Source organism: Sceloporus undulatus, chromosome 3 (assembly GCF_019175285.1).
Source record: "Sceloporus undulatus isolate JIND9_A2432 ecotype Alabama chromosome 3, SceUnd_v1.1, whole genome shotgun sequence".
NCBI lineage: Eukaryota > Metazoa > Chordata > Lepidosauria > Squamata > Phrynosomatidae > Sceloporus > Sceloporus undulatus.
The window spans coordinates 44,062,716-44,086,743 of record NC_056524.1 but is presented as its reverse complement, the minus strand read 5'-3'; the positions used below and the strand labels follow the sequence as shown (position 1 = coordinate 44,086,743).

The 24,028-nt window shown below is 38.6% G+C and overlaps 2 protein-coding genes across 4 annotated transcripts in view; one reads left to right on the top strand and one right to left on the bottom strand.

Moving 5' to 3' along the window:
* The window catches only part of CMSS1 (cms1 ribosomal small subunit homolog), a 257,043-nt gene that overhangs the window by 22,911 nt on the left and 210,104 nt on the right, over positions 1–24,028 (top strand). The gene's annotated exons all lie outside the window — the stretch shown is intronic.
* Positions 1–24,028, bottom strand: part of FILIP1L (filamin A interacting protein 1 like) — a 231,808-nt gene that overhangs the window by 20,025 nt on the left and 187,755 nt on the right. The window contains exon 1 of one of the 3 annotated variants that reach the window (XM_042456823.1): positions 17,232–17,330. The exons of the other annotated variants lie outside the window; for them this stretch is intronic. The gene's annotated coding sequence lies outside the window, so the exon portion shown is untranslated. Of the gene's footprint in view, positions 1–17,231; positions 17,331–24,028 lie in introns of those variants that run through there. 3 annotated transcript variants of the gene reach the window in all.

Sequence of the window (24,028 nt, the reverse complement as noted above, 5' to 3'; positions counted from 1 at the left end):
CGTGAGGGCATGCTTCGCCCTTCGCGGCGCCACTTCCACGTTTTGAAAAGGAGCGCCATTTCGGCGCTCCTTTTTCGCTGCGCCGGGAAGCCTCGCGGTCTGGCTGCTGGGGCTTCCCTCCGCAGCAAATGGCGGCAGCGGCAGACCACCCGCTTGAGGGCGGTCTGTAACGCACCATGGTGACCCTAATGCAAACCTATCATAGGGTTTTCTTGACAAGTTCCTTCACAGTGGGTTTGCATTTGCCATTCTGTGAGGCTGAGAGAATATGACTTGCCCAAGGTGTTAAAGCACTTTAAAATAATGAATGAATTGGTCTGTATCTAGGATGGCTGTTCATTTTGAGCATCCATTTTGAGTATGCATTGCAAAACACTCTGGCAGTTACTTCTCATGTGGTTCCCTCATTGTCTTGTAGCAAGGGATCCCACAAGAGGAAGAATGATGGTGCTTTTCAATGAGTGCAGTGCAGAAGATAGGATAGGTGCAGAAACTTGGGGTTTGTGGAGCAGGAATTTAGTGTTTACCTCTGAAATTATTGTACAGCATTTTTAAAAAATGTTTTCTTAGTGTACCCTCAGATAGGTAATCTGTGGGCCTCCAGCTGTTTTAGGATTGCAACACCCATCAGCACAAGATAGCACAACCAGTTGTGAGGGATGATGGGATTTGCAGTCAACAACATCTGGAGATTAATAAGTTCCCAGTCATTGCTATGTTCTGAACAGAGTGCCACATATTGAGTATTGTTGAATAAATTTTAACAGACACACTCAGCACTATTCTGGTCTTGCTTTATGAAGCACACTTAAAAAAAGCTGACACTGCTGTAACACTATGCTGGTATTACAAAGAAATATGCTAATATGAGTGCTTATTGTCTGAGTGTAAGAAAGATGCCATGTACTTTATAAGGAAGCAATTGAAATTGGTAAGATACCCAAGTAAGTACGCTTTAGAAGTGAGAAGGGTATCTTAGCATATTTTGCTTATGTAGAAAAAGCACAGGTCGGCACAGCTGTGGTTTTAATTTGGTATAAAATCAGGAGTGTTCCTGGAAGGCTTTTGTCATTTTACTTTTTCCAGAAAAATTCATTCGGGAACAAGAAGGGATATCCTCAGCATGTTGGAAACATTTTCCTATTTAGTTAAGAAAAAGAGTATGATGGAATTAAAAGGATCTGGTGGGAATGAAAAGTAGCTCCTCCTGTGTCCTAAAATACATCTGTTTTTTTGAAAGACAGAACTTATGTAAAATCACTTTATAATGGAGCCATAGGTGATGCAGTATGATTCAGTAGCCAGTAGTAAAAAAAGGGAAAGAAATGAAAAAAGTACTTTACTTCCAAAATATAATGCCTAAACATAACTGAATATATAAAACTGTAATAAAAGAATTAGTAAGTCATAAGTGATCAGTCCTTTTGGATTGCACACTTAGGTTCAGGACATATTGTAGTTATAACTAAAAGAATGCAGTATTAAAAATAGAAAATGAAGCAACTGGAAAACGGTTCTACAAAGCAAAATTCTACACAGAGAGGCATGATGTTTGCAATATTTCAGAATGTCAGAAGCATCCCTGTTCCTAAAGACCTGTCTTTTATATTTCTAGATGAGGTTACCTGTCTTGATGGGGGTTGTTGTTGTTGTTGTTGTTGTTGTGTGCCTTCAAGTCATTTCCAACTTAGGGTGATCCTAAGGTAAATCTATCATGGGGTTTTCTTGATAAGTTTCTTTAGAGGGGGTTTGCCATTGCCATTGCCATCTTCTGAGGCTGAGAGACTGTGACTTGCCCAAAGTCACCCAGTGGGTTTCCTTGGCCAATGCAGGATTTGAACACTGGTGTCTAGACTCATAGTCCAATGCTTAAACCACTACACCACACTGGTTCTCCTTGATGAAGGTATCCTGTTGAAAATTTGTCTACTCAGTTGCTTCCTAAAGGTATACACACCCGCTTTGACAATTAATTTCACTGGGTGCCTATCACAACTAAACCTGCTCAATTTAATGTTATGATAATCAAATTTTCACCATGATGAGAGTATCCTGTTGAAAATTTCCTCAAGTCATAACATTAAACTGAGTAGGGTAAAATATAGCAGGCTTAGTTGTGGTAGCTACCCAGTGAAATTAATTGTCAAAGTGGGTCTGTATGCCTTTAGGAAGCAACTGAGCAGACAAATTTGTTAATCAGAATTGGTTAAGTTGTTTTGGCTTGTGGTGGTGAAGCCTCTGTCTGAGTTGGTGTGGATTTTACATACAGAATGTTTACCCACCCAGAGAACCAAGTCATTTTCAGTCCATTTTCTGTGATTATGATTGGGTTTTTGCATGGAAGGCACCTGAAGACTGGGGCAGACTGCTTGGAGAAGAAGTGTAAGAAGTGTTCCTGTTTTGCTCTCTAGGGCCAACCATGTTCACTTCATGAAAGTGGCAAGAAATCAGTTTGTGGTTTCAACCTCTCCTCTCACTTTTTCAGTTCTAGAAGATGCAGGGTGGCTGTGAAGTGAACACAGGATAAATGCATACCTGCAAGTTGCTTACCAATGGCCTAGAAGGAAAGAGGTGAAAGGAAGTGGTCAGTGGAGTCTAAAAGGGAACCCACAAGGAACATTATATGGCACTGTGTGTGGGAGCGAGGCAGAAAACAGGAGAAGAATGACTAAATGGGGGGAAGGGGGTCACTTCAATTTAAGCCCATGATGTAGGAAGAATAAGGTGAGTAGGGAGGATGATCAAGAGACTGATTAATGGAAATGGTGCTAGGCTTACAACCATTTCAGCGCTTGGATCCCAACTGTTGAAAAGAAATGCTAGCCAAATGACTAAAAGTAAATGGCGTCCTTCTTAACTGTCCAGCTGTCACATCCATACATGGTAATAGGGAATACAATGGCTTGTATAATTCTAACTTTTGTGCTCAGTTGTATATCTTTGCCTTTTAGAATCTTTTCTAGTTCTTTAATAGCCACCCTCCCCATTCTTAATCTTCTGATTTCCTGACCAGTCCCTATTTCTATCAATGTTTGATCCCAGGTATGGGAACTCTTTTACTATTTCTATTTCTTCACTGTCTAGATTGAACTTCTGAAGGTCCTCCGTGGACATTGTTTTGGTTTTCTTTATATTCAACATTAAGTGTGCCTTTGCACTTTCTTCTTTGATCTTCCTTAGTAGGCGTTCCAGATCCGTGAGGTTTCCTGCTAGTACTATGGTGTCATCTGCACATCTTAGATTGTTGATATTCCTTCCTCCTATTTTCACTCCTCCTTTTTCTGTGTCCAAGCCTACATTTCTTATAATATGTTCTGCATTCAAGTTGAACAGATAGGATGAAAGGATACAGCCTTGTCTGAAACTCTATGTGCAGGAAAAGCCAAAAAGAGGATAGATTATTCCTTTGCTGTCATTTAATGAAAGCAAAAATAATTTTTAAAAAGGTGTGTGTGTGTGGGGGGGGGGCAGTATTGTTGACAAACGTAGTTCTGAATGGATCTGGTTTTTAGGCATAAAAAGTAAATGTGATTTAATATTTGAAATTGTAGAGGAAACCATTGAAACATATTGAAGAAAGATAGCAGATTGCCTAAAAATGTAAAAGTAGCATATTTTGGGCTCTAGTTGTATTTCATATGAATACAGTTCATATGAATGTAAGAATTATGTAAAAAAAATGAATCATGTAGCCATAGATGTGGAATTCAATAAAATGGTAAATTCTGGCAAATACAGTTATTGACTTTATATTTTATAGCTATGAATATGAAATACACTGCTTTAGATATCTGTTTGTCTGTTACAGGTTTACAAGTTCCTGCCCTTACAATGGCTTATATAGGTAGTAAAAGCAATTTGTAACTACATCACATTTATTATGTGTTTACAGGGATCAAGCATCTGGACTTACCCTTCCATGATTCTTTTTTGGGATATTACAAATAAGCAACAAGTGTGAAGAATTATTTTAATAGTTATTAAAGTTCATACTAGTGATTCTAAGTCTTTGGTCATCCAGATATTTTGGACTTCAGATAACCCAGCCAGATTGCCAATAGTCAGGGAGATGAAATCCAAAACATCTGAAACACCCAAAATAAAGAACTACTGATGGTTTTGTCTGGTGCATCACTAGACAAGGACTGGATATAGTATATATCAAATATTTTAAGTATCAGAGCTAAGGTATTTTTCTACCTAGAGACATATTTTTCAAAGTTGGGAAACAGGGCCAGCAGCACATTTTGGAAGCTGCAATAACTTCTGGGTTCCAGGAGACTTTACTGTCAGGACTGATCAAGTATTTCCCAGTGGGCATAGTTCAAAGCTGAAATTGAACAGCATACATTCTTTATGCCAGTTAAGGAAACGAGATGAATTTGGGACTATAGCCAGGCCACAGTTGGTTAAACCTTGTTTTTCCACATAAGGCTCATAATAAAGCCAGGTTTGAGCCTCACAAGACAAAGATAACTTGCAAGAGGAGTCCATTTGGAAGCATGGATCAAAAGTAATTCTGAGAAATTGCCAAGAATGAGTGAGTGATACATCTGGATGTATGTGTGCTTTGTTATTCTTTTTATTGCTGTTGTTGTGTGTCTTCAAGTAATTTCCAACTTTTGGCATCCTTAAGTGACTCTTTCATGAAGTTTTCTTGGCAAGATTTGCTCAAAGGGCATTTCCCTTTGCCTTCCCTTGAGGTTGAGAGAGTGTAAGTTGTCCAAGGTCACCCAGTGGGTTTCCATGATAGAGTGAGATTTTGAATCCTGGTCTCCAGTGTCCTCGTCCAGTCTTAAACAGCTACATCATTCTGGCTTGTGCTTACTGGATACATAAAGGAATGCAGAAGAGAAATGTGGGATGATAGAGAGAAAAAGATGACTTATTTTATTTGCAGCTTTCCTATTCTACCTGCAGTTAAAAGGGAGGACCTTGCTGATTTTCAGTCAAGGATGAGTTTCGCTCCCAAGGTCATTCAAAAGCTGAAACTTTTCTGTTGCTACTGCTCTGGTTATTTAGGGCCAGAACAGATGGCCCCGAAGGGGTGGTTTGAAGTCGCCCCTTCTGAAGACAGATTGGGGCCATGGCAAAAACACATCACGGCCCCAATCCACCTTGAACCCAGCCCAAATAGGAGCGGGAAAGTGGTGCGTTTCCTGGCCTCGCTGCAGCTCCAGAGCAGCTTCAAGACATTTCGGCAGCTTGTAAATGCCATGTCACCAGAGCATCTTGAAGCCTCCCATGTCTGGGCAGCTGCGCAGCTTCTGGACATTTTCAGAGCATGCGGCACATAAATGCCACATTCCCAAGACACCTGGAAGCGGGCTTTAAAGGGCAGTCTATTTTAGCCCTATGAGAAGCAAATATGTGAAAGGCAGTGGAAGGTCTGTCTGCATAGTCCCCCTGAAAACTATGCTTTCTTGATGGTTCTCAAAAAGTACAACTGTTTATTAGTGTGGGCCACATCTCATTAGAAAAGACCATAATGCTAGGAAAGCTGGAAGAAAAGAGAAAGAGAGGAAGACCACATGTTGGGTGGATGAACTCCATCAGAGAGGCCATGGACATGAATCTGCAAGAACTCACAGGGAGTACTGGAGAGGTGTCATCCACAGGGCAGCCATGAGTTGAGATAGACTTAAAGACATTTAACAATAACAACAACACAATTTACTCACCCTATGATATTTTGCAAAATTAAAATATATTAATAGGTTAAAAAAAGTCTTGTGCATACCTACTGTAACTGGTAATAAGTTGCACAGAACTCAGGAAGACCTGTCTTTGAAGAACTGCTCTACATTGCCTGTAAACATTTGCCATAGCAGTCATAGAAGTATACTTGTATTATTTAGTCTTAGCCCTCTTTTTGTGCTTGTTTAGTCTGATCCTTGAGACAGGATCTGGCTGCCTGCTGGCTATCTACTGCCTGTTTGCTTTCCAGCCTTGTGCAATAGACTTGGCCTGGTTTAGCCTTGCATGTCTTAATTCTTTGGTAATAGTATAAGCTCCAACATGACTGTTTATCTCAATGACTGAGTTTTGATTGCTGGGCTGAAATGCTATATCTTGCTCTGAAGCCCTACTTGTGAAGTAGATAGGTGTGTGAGAGAGAGAAAGAAAAAAAAAGAGAGAGAGAGAGAGAGAGAGAGTACTGTCTCCTTTTAAAGTCTTCCTTTTCTGTGTCATACGTCTGTGTTGATTTTAGGCCAAAAAAGAAGCAAGTGATTTCATTTGAAAGAGCAGAAATTGGAACTCACTGACGTTTACATCAGCGAGGAAATTACAGTTGTGCAGATGGAAGGCAAATGGGAGGAAATGGAAAGATTAGACACTAGAGAGGTGGGGTGGTGGTCAGAAAACAGAGCTATGAGGAATGAATGCTTTTGAGTTCTAATTCACTTTACTTTCTTCTTTCTCTTTTAATAAAACTTTCTGTTTAAGCTTTTCCATGTAAACTATAGAGTAGGGTGTGTTGGTTTTTTTTTTTTTTTTTTTTTTTTTTTCCCTAATATATAAACTTTTTTTATTTTGGGGGGGGGGGTGTCTTAGGTATCCAAGGCCCTGATTTCTTGGCAAGGATTCCTGCAGAGGGCTGCTTTTCACAAAGACCAAGTGCCTGCAAGCAGTGAAGTGCCAGTTTGGACAGTAATGCAACACCAAAAAGCAGCGGAGAAAAACTCAGATTGTGGTGTGAAGTTTTGTAGACCTTATTATGTCCTAAGATAATTATGGCCTCATACAGACTGCCAAAATAAAGCTGCTTCGGGTCACTTTGGAGGTATAATGTTTAAATTATGCATTCGTCCTAAGAGTCGAGAAGCTACACATACATCATTTAAACAGCATACTTCCAAAGTGACCTGAAGCAGCTTTATTTTCACCTGTCTGTATGGGGCCTAAGAGAGGAAAATCTTTAGTGTTCTCTATAGTACTTTGTTTGCAATCACCTTTCCGTTTTTGGAACAAGAAACATGTATCAATGTTAGTAACCTAGTAGTGGAATGTTATGTCCCACTGTTTAATAGAACAGAACCAGGTTCTAAGAATCAAGAAGCATTTGATATTCATATACAAAACATTCTCTCAGTACTACTTATGACAGCTATCTCAGGTAGGCCATTTTTGTTCATTCTTTTGCACAGGTGGTGGAATTGAGACTAAGAATGTTGTTTGCCCAAATCCATCCAATGAGTTAATATAAAAGGGAATGTATGAGGGAACATTTGAACCCAGGGACTTTGGGCCGACGTTCTTCTATGCTACAGCATGCAACTGTAATATAGCATTCAGAATGGGAATAGTATAGCAACTTATTCAAGTAGAGAGAAAGGACATCTACTTAATGTGGGAAGTTGAAAAGTAGGAATACTCTAACACAAGTGATTTGTTTTTAACTTCTAAAATCTTAAAACTATTGAATTTTAGTTCTAGGTTTAAAAGCAGTAGAAAATAATAGTATTTTTGAATGATGGCTCTATGGTATGTGTGTTAAGAAATGTACTTGCTATTATATTAAGTATAATTGTAATCCACTTTAATGAAGGTGTCAGGAAAATAATTCGTGAATTCTGATCTTGTTCTCCAAATATGCACTTTTCTATTTGTCTGCTTTTGCTTTCAAAATTCTGGATTTACATCTCAGTCCATATGTTGAGGCCTTGATCTGGAAAGCTGACAGTTCTTTGGAAACCACAAGGGCTCCCCGATCCTGAACGCAGTTACATGACCTGGAAGTGAGCCTCACAGATTTCAGCATTACTTTCCAGTGAGTGTTCTTTGGAACATGACCCAGTTTATGGCTGTTCCTCTGAGTAGTTTCATGAAAAGTATCTGTTTCCCCTGCATTACAACATCCTTTACTTCAACAGGATTCATTCTTTCTTCCCTCTCCCCTTCTGATATCTTAGGCAACAGAGAAACTAAACTAAAGTAAAATAGTGTAACTGTTCTCATACAGAGACTTTTTATCTTTTCCCTCAAATTAGCTCACACTTTTGGATGAATTTGAAAATGGCTCTTTGCCAGCAACAACTTATTGTGTTATTCAGGGAGGTCTGATTGATCATAAAATATGATTTTCCCAGAACATTTTCAGAAACTAGGTGTACTTTTAAAACAATTTTAACAGTCAGGGGAAAAATTCTTAAGTATGTCCACCTTGATTGTGTTCATATTAGATAGGAGCTTCTTTTTTGGGTGCTTATGTCTGTCTGCCTGTTTTTTTAAAGCCATTTCTGGTCACCCTGTGATGCTTCCCTTTCTCCATGTCAGCTGATTTCTGCCCCATATCCTGACTTCAAATTTGAAAGTGCTTTCTTTGCCCCCTGCTTCCTTTCCCTGCATCTTATTTTCACATGTCCTCAGATTGCCCACACTTCCTTCACCTTTCCTATTGCTTTCACTCCATCTGCATTGAAAACACCACTCATATCCCCCCACTCCCAATAGCCTAAGTATGATTGATCAACATTTGCACCTCCAATTCCTGTCATCTTGCAGGCAATTGAAAGGGAGAGTAACATTACCGCCTCAGTGCTTTGCAATACATGAAGTGACATTGTTCTGTGATAGCAATATAGATAAATAGAGAGATGGTTCATGCATAGGATTAGATCAATACTTAATCATGCTTAAGGTCAAATAAAAAACAAGTGGGGTACATTAGTCATAACTTAAGTCACATTGTGGTACATTAAAAACCAACGAGTTTTATTTGACATAAACTTTTGTGGATTCTGCTGTTTTTGCTGCAACAGACTAATGTGTCTGCCCTTGAATTTAAATCATATTGATTGTACTGGGTCTGTTGTAATCATGACTAAATCTAGACCCAGCCTATAAAATACATCCTGCATCAAGAGGGAGCAAAAGTTGTGATAAAGGAAGAAAAATAACTTTTCAAATATGGAAGGTGTATGTGACTGAGGAGCATGGTGGTGTGTTTGAAAGGGATAAAGAAAGGGTTAAAATGCATTGCATTTTTAAAAACTGCATGCTCACTTCAAACATAGTTCCTTCTATGGAAAAGTGTGATGACTGCTTCTGCATGTAAACCAGCAGGCTTGACTTCAAATATGATCTGTAATTGTGAAAAAAGTTAAGTCTCCAATTGGTAGACAGTGAATGACGGCATTCTGATCAAACAGTGGGCTTCCCTATTCATGGATTCATTATCCACATCCATTATTCATCATCCACAGCTTGAAAATATTCCCCAAAATAAATTTCCCAAAACAAACCTTAATTTAATATAAAGGGCACCATTTTACTGTGCCATTGTATTTAATGGGACATGTACATCCTTGGATTGTGGTATCCACAGGGGTTCCTGGAACCAAACCCCAGCATATACACTGTAATTATATTCTGCTAAATACAGTATATTCAAGCATGGTGGTGGGTTACATATTGGCAATTGATTTGTGAAAACTACAAAATGTGTTAGGTTCCAGTAAGTTATGGGGTGGTAATAATTCTGGGCTTATTTGTTAATTTTTGGTTGTGTTAATAAGAATCCATCTGTCTGAAGAACTTGTGATACGTTTTGCTGGAAGACCCAGTTGCAATGTAATTTAAGTCTAATGCTTCGCAAAACCCAAGATGGTCTTTTGGAAAAGAAAGCAGTAAGCAGACTTGTAAGAATAAACCTCAAGCAACTTCTGGGGTAGCTTTAAGCATAAAGTACTAAAAAAACATTCCTAGGAAGTCACACTGAAAAAGGTGAATGAGGTAAACCAGACATTAGAAGGTGTAATTTCCTTGCCAGTTGTGTAAGTTAAAACATTTAAACCTGAATAACTAACTATTTAGAATTCCTCAATGGCTAGAATTGGTCAGGAAAGGAAATGCTGCATATAATTTATTTTATTTTGCTATTTAAATATTCAACTGCATTTAGTTTTAACTTCAGGTCCTGCAAAGGAAAGGAAGGAGTTTGATGGGTTGTTGGTGTTGTTTTAATTTCTGATTGAACCACTTCGGAAAATATTCATTTGCTAAACCTGCTTCCTCTTTCCTATGGAAGTGTATCATTGAATTGGGGCACCTGAAAAAAAATGCTACTCATATTGGGGGGCAGTGTTTTTGAGATCTGATGGTTGTGGGTTTGGAGAGTTGGGATAGTTGGGTTAGTTCAGGGGTAGGCAATCTTTTTGAGCCGGAGGCCGGGTTGCTGTCCCTCAGACAACTGGGGGGCCGAAGCCAAAAAATAAATAATTAAATAATTGTTTTTTTTAAAAAAAAAATAAATATATAAATAAACCAGGACAAATGTAGGACAAAATTTTCAAATGGAAGACACTTTTTTTTAAAAAAAAAAAATGGAGGACACGCGAAAAAATTTGCTGATTTTTTAAAAAAATGTTAATATAAATGCATGTTTCTGAGGCTTCTATAGACAATTGCCCCCCAAAGGCCCCAGTGGCAATCGGCGGCAGGACCAGGCTGGGGCTGGTCCCAAGGCCTCGCCGGGCTGCATCCGGCCCGCGGGCCACAGGTTGCCTACCCCTGGGTTAGTTGGTAAGAAGAACTGTTTACTATGAAAAAGAGAGATAAACATAAAGAAAGTTTGAGGGGGCAGGCATTTTCCCCACAAAATGTTGGGTGGTGAGATCCCCATAACTGAAAGAATAAATGTTTCTGATTTTTTTTCTTATAAAATATTGGTTTCTTTTTCCATGTTAAGAGGTTTGTGCAGCAAACTCCTAACTCACTGAGTTCCTATGTAAAGATACTACATCTTTGCTATGGGATCCTATGATTACTCAGAAATGGCAAATATGCCACAGACACATACATAAACCAGGAATTAGACTTAAAAAGTTTGGAATCAGAAAATGGTGGCTAAATTGTGATGGTTAAACTTATTCTTTTGACATTTACATTTATTTAATTTAGTATTTTCAGCAATCAGGCTTAAAAGACAGTAGAAGACATTGTCAATGTGGTTCAATTTTTTTTGGTTGTAATTAGAATCTGTAACATTTTGCTTAATGTTTATATATGTGCATATGTCTGAACAAGGCTATCTAAATATCTGTGATTCAGCAGGGACTCGGAGAGTTTGGGATTGGAAGCTGGAACACTGCTGGTTTAAAATGAGAATTGCACTAGAAATGACGGAGTACTGTGATCGTTCACATTCTTGTATTAGTTTTTTTAAACTTTGCACCACTGTATATTTTTTTGGGTGTACAATGGTTGTAAAATGGATATTGTAACAAAAAAAGTTCTTCCCAGGTAAAAACACTTTATATTATACAAGTTCATCCACTGTTCCACTCAAATTCTGTTCTTATATTCATTGATTTTAAGTTATTTAGTTGTGAACATTGGAGGGCTGCCTCATATGCTGCAAACATACACCAAAGAGCCAGTGTAGTGTATGATGATGATGATGATGATGATTTATTTATTTATAGTGTGCCCAATCACAAGGAATCCAGGTGGGTTACAGCAATAAAAATACAGAGAATACAATAAACTAAAATACAATAAAATAAGATAAAATAGTGACGTAAGTCACAGAGTTCACAGCTAGTGTAGTGGTTAGAGTCTGGAGAGATCCAAGGCCAAATGTCCACCCATGCCACACATCGTGACATTGAACCTTTTGCTGTCTGTAAATCTACCCTACCCCACAGGTTTATTAGGATAAAGTGTGGGGAATCACATATGCCACCATGAGCAAACTGGAAAAGGTCCAAGCAAGCATGTAATAATAATCAAAATTAGAAGTATATGTATCTGAACAACTCAGTTAAGATGGCCAACACGGCTACCCCTAGATGTTGTTTGGATTTCAAGATACCACATTTTAGCCGTCACAGGGGAAAAGAGAGCCAACACACTAGGATTTTGCCATCTGCGGTTTCTGCCTCCAACAAAGGTAAAGCAATGTTTTCTAATATTGTCACTGATTGGCATGCTTTACCACTACACCACCTAAAGTTTTCCTGATGCAAACCATGAAGATTTCTTGAGAAATTCAGTGTTATCTACCTACATAGGAGGAGACATGCTGTATTCCAAGGAAACATCTTCATTGAATTGGAAATGGGCATTAAATTTCCTTGAATCTGAAAATCTACCAGTGACCACATGGTCAAAATGGGGAGGTGTCAGCCTGCAGATAGCCCTCCCAACCATCTGAACTAAGACCAGAAAGAGAAAATGCAGGCATATGACTAACAGCTTCAATTTCTTTCTCCTGTTTGTCTGATGAAAAAGCCAGTGTGACTTCAAAAACTTGCAATATGTAATTGTGCATTTTAGTTGTCCCCATAAAGGTATCATTGTTTGGATGTTATTGAACTCATTTAAGCGTTAACCTTGTCAATTTGCATCATAAGTTAAAATGCTGAAGAAAGGAAGCTTAATTTTGATAAGTCACTTCTGTCCATCATTGCCATAATAACAACTGCATAGTAACTATGGCTGTATAAAAAGTATTAGTTGATCCTGAAATTGATGTTAAAAGACACTTGATCAGAAACAGTTTCTGCATCTTTTGAATTGTTATGGTATAAGGATTGGTATTAGGGTTTAGGCAGCCAGTGTGGTGTCATGGTTTGAGTTTTGGACCAGGACCTCAGGAGACCATGATTAAAATCTCTCCTCAGATATGGAAATCCTGCTAGTGATCTTGGGAAGTCACACTCTTTCAGACTTAGATGAAAGAAATGACAAACTTCCTCTGAACAAACCTTACCAAGAAAAGGCTAGGATAGGTTCTCCATAAGTTAGAGTTGATTTGAAGACACATAATAACAAGAATTGGTCTAAAGCACAATAAGGCCCTGGCATTGATAGACAGCAAGTAACAGATATTCTGGACCCTTTAAAAGCTGGAGAATTGAGATCCCTATGGCTGCGGATCATTAAATCCCATATTATTAAATGGCAGTCACGTGAATGCTCACGCTTCAGTGTGTCCGTGTTCATGTCACAACCATTTAATAACATGAGGTACGATTATTCAGGGTTTCCCCTATCTTTAGGGCCCCTGGAACGGAACCCCCATGGATTTGAAAATCCCACTGTACTTTTAAAAAAGCTGCAACAGATTATTACACTCTCTACTGCCATCTTCAGTATTTTTATGCATCTATAGATTGAATCTAAGTAGGCTGTTGTAACTGTACGCCTCCCCCCAAGTAAGATCATGTCCCCATATTTCATTAAAAAGATGGCAGTCTTTAATAAAGAGCTGACAAGAGAATAATGAAATTGTTTATATGCAAAATATTTAAAGCATGTTAGCCTTCGCTCTACATCCCTGCCCTTGCTTTACACTATACTCCACTCAGCTGAATGGTATGTAGATGTAGCAAGGAGGATGGGGTTTAGCAATGTCTGTCTTTGGAATTAAACATTTCTCCCAAATGCTTAAGCCCTATGTTTGTCTGATAAGGGCCTCCTAGGGTAAAGACCTTGTAGCTACCCGTAAGTAGTGACTTTTTGGGAGCTCCCTTCTTAGCTTGAAGGCTTCTCTTTTACACTTTATTGTTCAGACACAGTAAAAGATCAACTACGACCTCCTTTGACCTTTGAAGCATGCTGAGACGCCTTTGCAGGTTCAGTCTCTATTGATTTGAAGAGCTAAACTGTAGCCAATTGTGATAGTTTTTGCTAAATTCTAACATTTTAAAGTTACAATTCCATCTGATTACATTATATTGATGGCTACTTTTGATCAGCTCTCTCTTTGGTTAAGTTTATGGAGTTGACCCTAGAATTGCAATGGAGGACCTAGAGATGCCTAGAGAGAACATATATTTTTGGATAGTGGGTAAGTAAAACCCCAGAAAGTGAGTCATTGGATAAAGGTGCCTTACTGAACACTGAAAAAAAATTAATGCTCATCAAAAATTGGGTTATTTTTATTATAAACATCTTGAATTGCTTTTAAATTTTTAAAATAAAATTTTTAACCAAACCAGTTAATTGTATTATCAAAATTAAGGCTGGAATTTTATTGGGAATATGGGATGAAACAGAATGGCTCTAAACTCTGGCTTCCTGGTGGCTTGGGGGAATGGCATTTAGATGCTGCATGCTCCCAAGATGCCCAGAAGCGACCTAACTGCCCAGATGTGGGCCAGCTTCTGGGTGCTCTGGTGGCATGGCGTTTACATGCCACATGCTGCAGGAGTACCATAAAGCTGTGGTGAGGTGGGAAAAGATGGATTTTTGCCAGCACAAAAAGGAACAACAATTTGCTGCTGCTTTTTGGGCTAGCAAAAAAGTGGAATGGGGCCATTGTGTGCAGTTGCTGCAGCTCCAATCTGGCTTTCTCAAGGGCAGCTTTTGCCCCTAAGTCTCACTGACCTTAGTGTGACTTGACTTCTGAGTAGACATGGAGAAGATTGCACTGTAAGTGAAGAATTGGCAGCTTCACATGGGCCAAAGCAGTAGCTGCTTTAGAAGCTGCTGGGTTACTAGCATACACTTTAATTCATACTCTTTAATTGTTTAATACTGAATAATGAGTGAGAAGTTAAATGATAGATAAAACCATGAAGAGTGTTGTGGGACTTTCAAAGACTAAAATATTTTGTTTGGCATTATCTTTTTGTGGATTGTAGCCCACTTCTTCAGATGTGTGAAATGTATTGGAGGAAGATTTATCTTACTGGTATTCATATGGAAATGGTGATGTTTTTAAAGTGTTTTATAGCATACATAATGTTGCTAAAGAAAAATGGGTTGTTTCTCATGATAATGAGCTGCATGAATGCATTGTGAACATTGTTCACAGTGACGTCAATAAAATTGCACAATCTCCATTCAAGGTCATTTGTTGCTGTCTCTAAAACATAGCAATCATCTACAAATTCAGCACTAAGCCACTGACAGTTGCAAAACTAATATAGATGGAGAATTAGAATGAGTGGAATATGCTTATTCGATTTGGTACATCTCATTAAGTTACGGGTCTTCCACACTTAAATTGCACTCTTCTCTACCTGTCTGCCCAGAAGTAAAGCCCAGTGAGTCTAGTATGACATACTACCAGGTAAGTGTGTATGGGATTGTAGCGTTATATTCCAGTATCTTTTAGTAGGCCTAAAACAATGCATTGATCACCAAGAGTCATGCAAAAAAACAAGAGTGAAAAGTAATATATTATTGATACATAGTTTTAAAACTGAATCAGTAGAAGAAATTCGTGTAAGTAATTTTGATATCCTGTAGTGTAACCTGAGATTGACAGTGGGGTAAATGAGAGTCAAATCAACCCTGTGTCTGAATGAAAATTTCTAATTCGTAAGAATAAACAAATTAATGGAAGGTTTATCTGTTATTACTCTAATGAGGCAGTCTAATTTTCATCAGTACAGGTGCATTTTATTATTCACTTAAGATAAATGTTATATTGTAATCAATGACTTTCCTCCTCATGATTTTAGATTATTTTTAACCCTCTTCTTGATAGAACATTTCCATTTCCATCTGTGAACATTAAAAAGTAAACTTTCTTGTTTGCATGTTAATTATTTAAGGTAACTGATTTTACTTTCTAATTTTTCCAGTGTTACATTCCTGTTTTCTCCTGTAATTTATGACCAAGATATGCTCATTTCTCTTCCAGGCAGTTAAATATTTCAGTAATTTAATAAGTGGTAAAGTGCTAGGAAAATTGCATAAAGCAATTAGTTGGTCATTGAAGACTTGGAGAACCACTACATCTTGGCTTGTCCTAAAAGTGCAACTAAAAAGTGGTGGCTGAGTTTTATAAAGGTTTTTTTCCCCTAAAAACAATTTATCCTCTGAAAGGAAGTTCTGGGTCTTTTGAGTTGATTTCTTTCCTTTAGATTATCAACAGAGCAAATTTCTTCAGAAATAGTCTGAAAGTACCATAGAAACTAAGAGTTTCAATTCATTTTTTAAAGAGGAGATTTGTTTTAAAGCCTTTAAATTATTGTTTTATATTTGGAGGCTAATTTACAAGATGTGGGTATTATTACGATTGTGAATAAAAAGTTTTAAACTGTCAGTTTTTAGAATGTTAGCCATTTGGGAAAATTCTAGTGGCCATTCTAGTTCTAGTTGCACAGTTGATATTCTCACACCTTAATGCTTCTATGTTGCTATTTTAATAAAATAGGGAAAATTCTAAACTATCAAGTAGCGTATATATACAATGTGATATTGACATGTTGTATATTGTAAGTACATCTTAAACAAATATACCAAACTATCAACTTTCAACAATGTTGAACATTTTTTAAAAAAAATAATATTGCATAGTTCCAACTCACTGTCAGGGGAAGAATGGTGAAAGAGCAAACTTAAACATGTTTTGTAAAGAAATACGTATGTATATTGGAATTTTCTCCCATAAATTGTGTTTGAATTTACTCCCAAAAGTCATATGCATTCCCATGATGCCCTTTTAGCAGTCTTTTGTTAATTTGGCCACAAATATATACTGAGTATATGTGAAATATCTATATTGCTGTAAGGAGTCCAGTCCTCTGCTTTGCTTCTCACTGGCTGAGAAATGTTATGTGACCTTAATGCCAGGTAGCACAGACCAATTAGCACCTTGCAAAAAAAACAAACAAAAAATTCCCTTGCAGAGCAGAAAAAAACACTTTATTCTAGTCAGTATTAACGTGTTTAAAAGGTAACTGCTCCCTCTTTCCTTTTCTAGTGATACATGTGCAATTAAATCACAAAAGAGAACAAGTGGCTTGAGTTTTAATGGTATTTGCATTATTGTTTCATTTCTAATATTCACTCTTATTGAATACAATTTGCATCTTCCATAGTCAAGTAAATGAATGCTGTTCAGAAGTACAGTTAACCCTAGTGTGTACAAGTTTCTGTCTTCCTCTTAATATATACCACACATATATAAACAGAATTGCTGTAACCTTCCAGTGATGTTAGATCCTTTCCTACCACTTGAACTATAGTTATGACTCTGTCCAGCACACACTTGGCAACTCTATATAATTAACAGCTTCCCTTTTTCCTAAGTATTGATGCCTGATCTTTTCATTTGAAAAGAGCTTCTTATATTTAAATGGAGAACCTGAAAGTAGTCTGGTGATAGTTTGTTGTAGTTGATGCTAACTTTGGCTACCTCTAAAAACCAGGGAATGTTTCCTGCAAATAATCATACACGCTGTGGATCTCTTTGAGAGAACCAACTTATATTTGCAGCAAACTGCCTATTGGTTGCTAAAAGAAACTTCATCCCCAAACCTCCCTCTTACCTTCACTGAACGAACTGCAGAGTCCCTGAGTTAGCAGCTATTGCGCCCGTAGTGCCTGATTCTCTTAGGCATGAGGGATGTGAGCATTCCAGCAGTTACAGCAAACAATGAGAGAGAGACTCTCTGCATGCCCCAAGCCTATGGAGCATTACGTCATGGCAATACCATATAAGGGACTCTAGTGTTGTACAGACTCGTCCTGTCTGTAGTGTACTTCAATGATAGCCAGAACTAAAGACAACAAAAAAGGGCTTATTAACGTGCTCTGGTTTCAGCTGACACTCTGGACAGTGTGAAACATTTTATTGTCTGATCCGTTTCTGCCCAAAATGAATGCATGGGAGAGTAGGGTTAGAGAAGTGTCTCTCTCACCACTGATAATGGAATAATTAGTTGGCTGCAATCTATTTTTTTTTTTTAATTTTGGCTTTCCATAACAGAATTGGTTTAAGGGACTGATTATAGGTGCCTCCCCCTCCCTTGCTTTTTTCCCTGTTGACAAAATTTTTGCAAACTTAGATGGGCTCCTCTAAGAGAGTTATGAACCCCCAAAGCATTCTCCTTTTTTCCCTGTTTTTTTATTTCCTGATGATGTAACTAGAAAACAATTCTTCAAGTGATGATGGGAAGGCCAGATGGGAAACTGGGGTGTGTTCTGTGTGTGCGTGCATACACATATACTTGCTGTTTTCTCTTTCTTAACATGATCAGGATTCTTTATTGTTTATTTTGTTGTATGAAAGATTTGAAGGGGAAATTCATTAGACTGATAATGGTAAGAAGCAGAGGAAACCAAAGTGTAGAGGTTTACTTTTAGAATTTAAAGAGATCCTGCTTACTTTGCTTCTATGCTATAGTGATAGTTGAAATGGAGGAAGGAATGTAAGACACATTGAAAGAAAGACTCTTTGGAAAGTTAAAGAGAGTTATCTGATTAAATTTCCTACAAAATCATGAGAATCTGAACTGGTGTGAAGGACTTTTTAAAATAACTTTGTCGTGCTCTGCTAAATGACTATCTATACATCTCCCTTTATTTATTAATCACTTGGTTTAGCACTTTGCAGCACAATTCTTTGCATGTTTTCTCAGAAGTAAGTTGTCATAAGTTGAATGAAATTTATTCCACAATAAGTTGGTTTAGCATTACAGACTAATTGCTTGCCTGCATATACTTAAATGTCCATGTAAGCACACACTGCATAAGAAAATAATAAGACTAGTCTTTGAGTATCATAGGCGGGATACAAACCGCCATATAGTACGTATACAATACATACAAGATGGCGGCGCCCCTTCCACATGGGCGCCGCTATCTTTACGTACTGGACGCATAGCGTCCAGACGTGTCGCAGCGCCTATGACGTCGCGAATGCACCAGCAGCGCCTTGCAACGTCATCAGTGTGCCACGGAAAGAAGCTCCGGAATGGAGCTTCTTTTTTGCTCCGCGCGGGAGCCACACGGTTTGGCTGCTGCGGCTCCCGCGTGGAGCAAATGGCGCCGGCAGGGGACCGCCGAAAAGCAGCGGTTTGTATCCCGCCATAGATTTTTTTAAAATGTGCAGTTGTGCTGTGTCATGTCTTTTCTTTCTGTCCCTCTCTCTCCATGTTCATGTGTCTACCTTTGTGCATGTGTTTGTGTTTGTACACAGACACAAACTCATTGATATACATACACTCAAATGTTTCAAATAAAAAATGGCAATACTGCTGAATTATAACAAAAGAAGCTGCCTTCTACCAACTCAGGTTTCTTTGTCCATCTAGACTAGCATTACATAGCTTGACTGGCCACAGTTGTCTGACTTGCAGAAGCTGTCCAAGGACTCAGGAAGAAAGGTTGTCTCCATCACTTGCTGTGTGATTCTTTTAACTGAACATGTCAGTGATTGAACCTGATACTGTATACATGCAAAGCTTGTGATCTGCTAGCAGTTTGGGTCACCTCATACAATAATGGAAATGAAATGCTTCACATAATGATGTCTACTTTTTTTTAAAAAATGCAGGTGATTATGAGTTTAATTTGCTTGTAGAAATGTCCCAGAGGTCCAAAACACACTGCAGAAATAATCCAGTTTGAGACTACTTTAATTGCCCTGGCTCATGCTAGGGAATTCTGGGAACTTTGAGACATTTAGCCTTCTTTGTCAGAGAGCTCTAATGCCACAATAGACCACAGTTCCCAGGATTTTCTAGCACTGAACCAGGACAGTTAAAGTGGTCTCAAACTGGATTATTTCTGCAGTGCACTTTGAACCATTCTTTTTTTCATCACAGTCTGGGAACAGGATATTGAAAAGATAACTTTTTCCCAAGTATAGCAGCCTGTCTGTTAAGACAATTAGTCACATGCCTCCACCTTTGGAGTTTTGGGTGTGGACTTCTAGAGAGGTGCCTTTCCCTGTAGGTGGTGTCGCAGCTGTGAATCCTTTCCTAGACAAACCTCCATGTAGAAGCCCTCTGATCTTTCTATGCCAAAGGAGCCACTCTTAGTAGTCTGTAGCATCCCCAGACAGCCTCTTGCTATGCAGTATTTGGTGGCTACTTCTTAGCCTACTTATTAAGATTCTAACTGATTGAGCACCAAGGCCAATCCAGGGAAATGAAGAATACGTTTCATTAAGAGTGTTGGAAGGGGTTGAGAAACCATTTTAAAAATGGTTACTTAATACACCATACTCAACATTTAGGATGTGACTGTGAAACTGTAAAACAGGACCACATTTTGTTTTCTTGGTTTGCATTCCACTGATAGCTTCTATTGTTTTGCGAATATAGTCCTTGGGTACTATTAATTGTAAGTTTTAGGTATAATGCTTTTGAAGCTGGGTCTGAAAATACAAATAAGTGCCCACTCCAAGGAGGAACCATATGGCTTTACCTAGCTGGATAAGAAGTCCTGCATGCAAAACAAAATATGAAGTCACTCCTTGGTTCAGCTGCTACAGTTGCACATATACAGAGATTCCTTAACAAACCAGTTTTTGTTCCCATAAGTTATTTGGGAGTTTGTGTGTGTGTGTGTGTTTAGATTTTGTCTCTTCTGCTTCTGATTGCTTATTGAATAGTGAGTTACAATTACTTTTTTAAAAAAGGGATCTCTATTCACCTGCCAGCTTCAATGAATGCATAATTCAGGTGGGGCTAGCATGGCCAAAGGATAACCTCTGAGCATTTGTTGTCAAACCTGCTTTACAATAAATGACATCTTAAAAATTGTATTCTGTGATGTTGTCAGGTCTATAGTTTACCTGTTACAACTTGCTTCTTTCCTTCCTTCCTTCCTTCCTTCCTTCCTTCCTTCCTATCCTTCAATAAAACTTAACAAAAACTACATCCTACATCCACCATCATCCAGAGAAGAAGAAGGGTAAGCCAGCACCAACAGGCCTTCCCTGAAAGAAGAGCCCACCCCTCCATCCACCATCATCCAGAGAGGGAGAAAGGCAAGCCATCCAGTCTGGAGGGAGTGAAATGGCAGGCCCAACGCCATCGGGATTATCCTTAAGAAACAGAGCCCTCTCTCCAGTCCATCTGCCTTGGTCCAGGCCTCAGAGGGAAAGATGAACTCCAGGACCTGGTCCCCTTCCCCACAACCATTCCCTTCTCCTTTTGTGTTGTGTCTTCTTAGATTGTAAGCCTGAGGGCAAGGAACCATCTAATTAAAAGAGTGGATGTACAGTGCTGTGTAAATTTACAGTGCTATATAAATAAAGGATAATAATAATAATAATAACAACAACAACTATGGCCCCATTCAAACAGGCCAAAATAAAGCTGCTTCGAGTCACATTGGAGGTATGCTGTTTCAATGATGCATGCGTCTTAAGAGTCTGGAAGCTGCACCAAAGCTGCACTCTAGTCCTTAGGACTGGATCGTGACTTTGGCGTGGCTTTTGGACTCTTAGGACGCATGCATCATTGAAACAGCAAACCTCCAAAGTGATTTGAAGCAGCTTTATTTTGGCCTGTCTGTATGGGGCCTAAAGTATACATTTTGGTATGTTTTAGTTAATATGAATCTATGCAATGTCTAAGCATTAAGATCAGAATGGTGAGCAAGAGAAGAGCACAGATGTATTTCATTGGGCTTTTGAGCTGCTTGGAATGATACAATAAACCACCCAACTATTTGTGCCTGTATGTTAGAATATTTGTCTTAATTAATATTCTGCATCATTGGCTCAGGTTTTCTTAACATCATTAGAAATATAAATAAGTCATTTATATGAATCAGATTTGCTGTTAACTGGTTAGGACTGACATTCACTGGTACTGTACATGTTTTTAATTGAGGATTATCAGATCAGCTACTGAGCTATTGGATTTGACAGGCAAGAGATGCACGAGAGTGAAGAATTACAGTCAGCCCTTCATATTTGCGGATTCTGCATCCATGGATTCAACCTTCCATGGCTTGAGAATATTTAAAAAAAAAAAAAATCCAAACCTTGGTTTTGGCATTTTATATAAGGGACACCACTTTCCTGTGTCATTGTATATAATGGGACTTGAGCATCCATGGATTGTGGTATCCATGGGGGATCCTAGAACCATACCACAGAGGATACCAAGGGTCCACTGTATTCTTTTGTCTTTCCACAGTCAAATAATCTGTCTGTTAAAATAATTTTTATAGGTTGAAGACTTTGAGCCCCCACCCCTTCCCGAATTAACCAACTCCCTTAAGTGAAGAGGTTGGCTACAGCTATACTCTGATCTGAGGACGAAATAGAAATGTACAAGAGGGAGATTAATCCTATAGTGTCAGCTGCTGGGACTACTCAGGTGTATACTTTCCAGTCTTTGTGCATTACTTTTCTTTTTTCCAAATTTGATGCAAATCTAAAAGGCTCTTCTTCCTTGTAATCATCTACAAGTAATGGTCTTAATATTCTGATCTGCATGACTGTATTCATGCTATGCTTTGTGTCCTGGGAAACTGGAGCTCCTTTTTGTACCTCAAGACTGAACATTCTGCTGGTCTCCTGGTCAGGCCAGTCATTTATGACATAAACTATAAACTGATCCTGAGCAGGATGCTGCAAAGCTCCTTGCGTTGTCTGTCTTCCCAGAGTACCACTTTTTTGTTACTATTTTCTGACACAAAATGGTTGGTGACCAAATCTCAAGGTCTACCATAGTCATTGATCTGTTTCCATGTACCATATGATACGACTCTTTTAGAAATGTCCAACTTTAGACTGTAGGTGGAGACATCACATGGTGGAATGCCCCCTCTCAGTATTAAAGCAAGAAATAACAAAATTGATTCCCATGAAGGCACAAAGGCCTGTTCTAATCTTCCTCCTGAACTGTCTCTGACATATACCAGTCAGTGTGTTGTGTTGCTTGGAGTCAGACCAGGACTGGGGAGAGACTCAAGTCCAACAATCACTCACCCCGCCTCTCTCTCTCTCACACACACCTGTCTCAAGGGGGATTGAGGATAAGGTGGGGTTAATAAGTTGAATGTATGTGTTAGACAGCCAGCATAGTGTGGTGGTTTGATTGTTGGGCTAGGATTCTGGGAGATCAGGGTTTGGATCCCTGCTTGGCCCTAGAAATCCATTAAGTAACCCTGGGCAAATTGCACACTCTCAGCCTCAGTGGAAGGTAATGGCAAACCTCCTCTGAATAAATCTTCTGAAGAATACCCTGTGATAAGTTCACCTAGGGTACCATATGTCAGAATCAATTTAAATGTTGCGGAGTTGGGCAGAGTGATACATATTGTATTTACTTTTGAATTACACCTGAAGTTAAGATATATTTACCGGTAAAGGAACAAAATATCCTGCAAAATATGATGTGTATTTCAGCTTTTTTATGGAAATGATTCCCCTCACCTTACTGAGTGCTGAGGGACATGCAACACCTTTAGACCATCACAGACTTAAATTAAACATGTGGGACTATATGCTATTCCTTTCATTTTCTGTTTTAACAGGATAACTAGAATATAGAAAGCTATCTTTATATATGGATATAGAAAGCTACCATATACTGTATCAAACTATGAGTCTATTGCTCCCAAAACTGTGATGGACAGTGGCTCTCCAGCATATCTGACAGAGGTCTTTCTGTTATCAAGTTCTTTCTAACACACACACACCCAAACTGACAAACATTCCAGAAGTTGAACCCAGGACCTTTTCTTGCACCCCATGTGCTTTGCCACTGGGGTGCAGTTTCTCCCTGGACAGAAGTTCAAATAAATACAAATCATTTCTTATTGTAGAAACAGACTGTTAGTAAGAAGAGGCTGGGGAAGCAGGGGACCTTACAAATACACTCTTCTATAAGAGGAGAGGGAATGATTTAGCTGCTGACTCCATCTAAACAATTCCTGTCTCCTTAGTAACTAATCATAGTTTTTAAAAAATTGTTGTACTTGTAAATATTATGGCAGGATAGAATACCACAGAATCAGAGAAACTAGAGCTAAGACTTGATTAGGTCATTGTGTCCCTTGCGTGCCAACACAAAGTTGTTCTTTCTTGACTGTTTAGCCCAGTTTGTTTTGTCTACACAATGCTTTCAAATAATTTGGGCATGAATTCTTGGGGGGGGGGTGTGTGTGTGTTAAATTACTGCTTTTTGATAATACTCTTGTGATCCACATGGTGAAAGCTTATGCTCTGATTGGGCATAAAAGCACATACTGCTTTTGTGACAGTTTTCAAAGGGCTGTCTACGCTATCATAACATCAGGGTCTTATGGCATCTTTGAGATCCTTAAGACCTTTAAGATTTGTCTTAGCATGCTCAAGGGAGCATTTACTTTTGTGGCA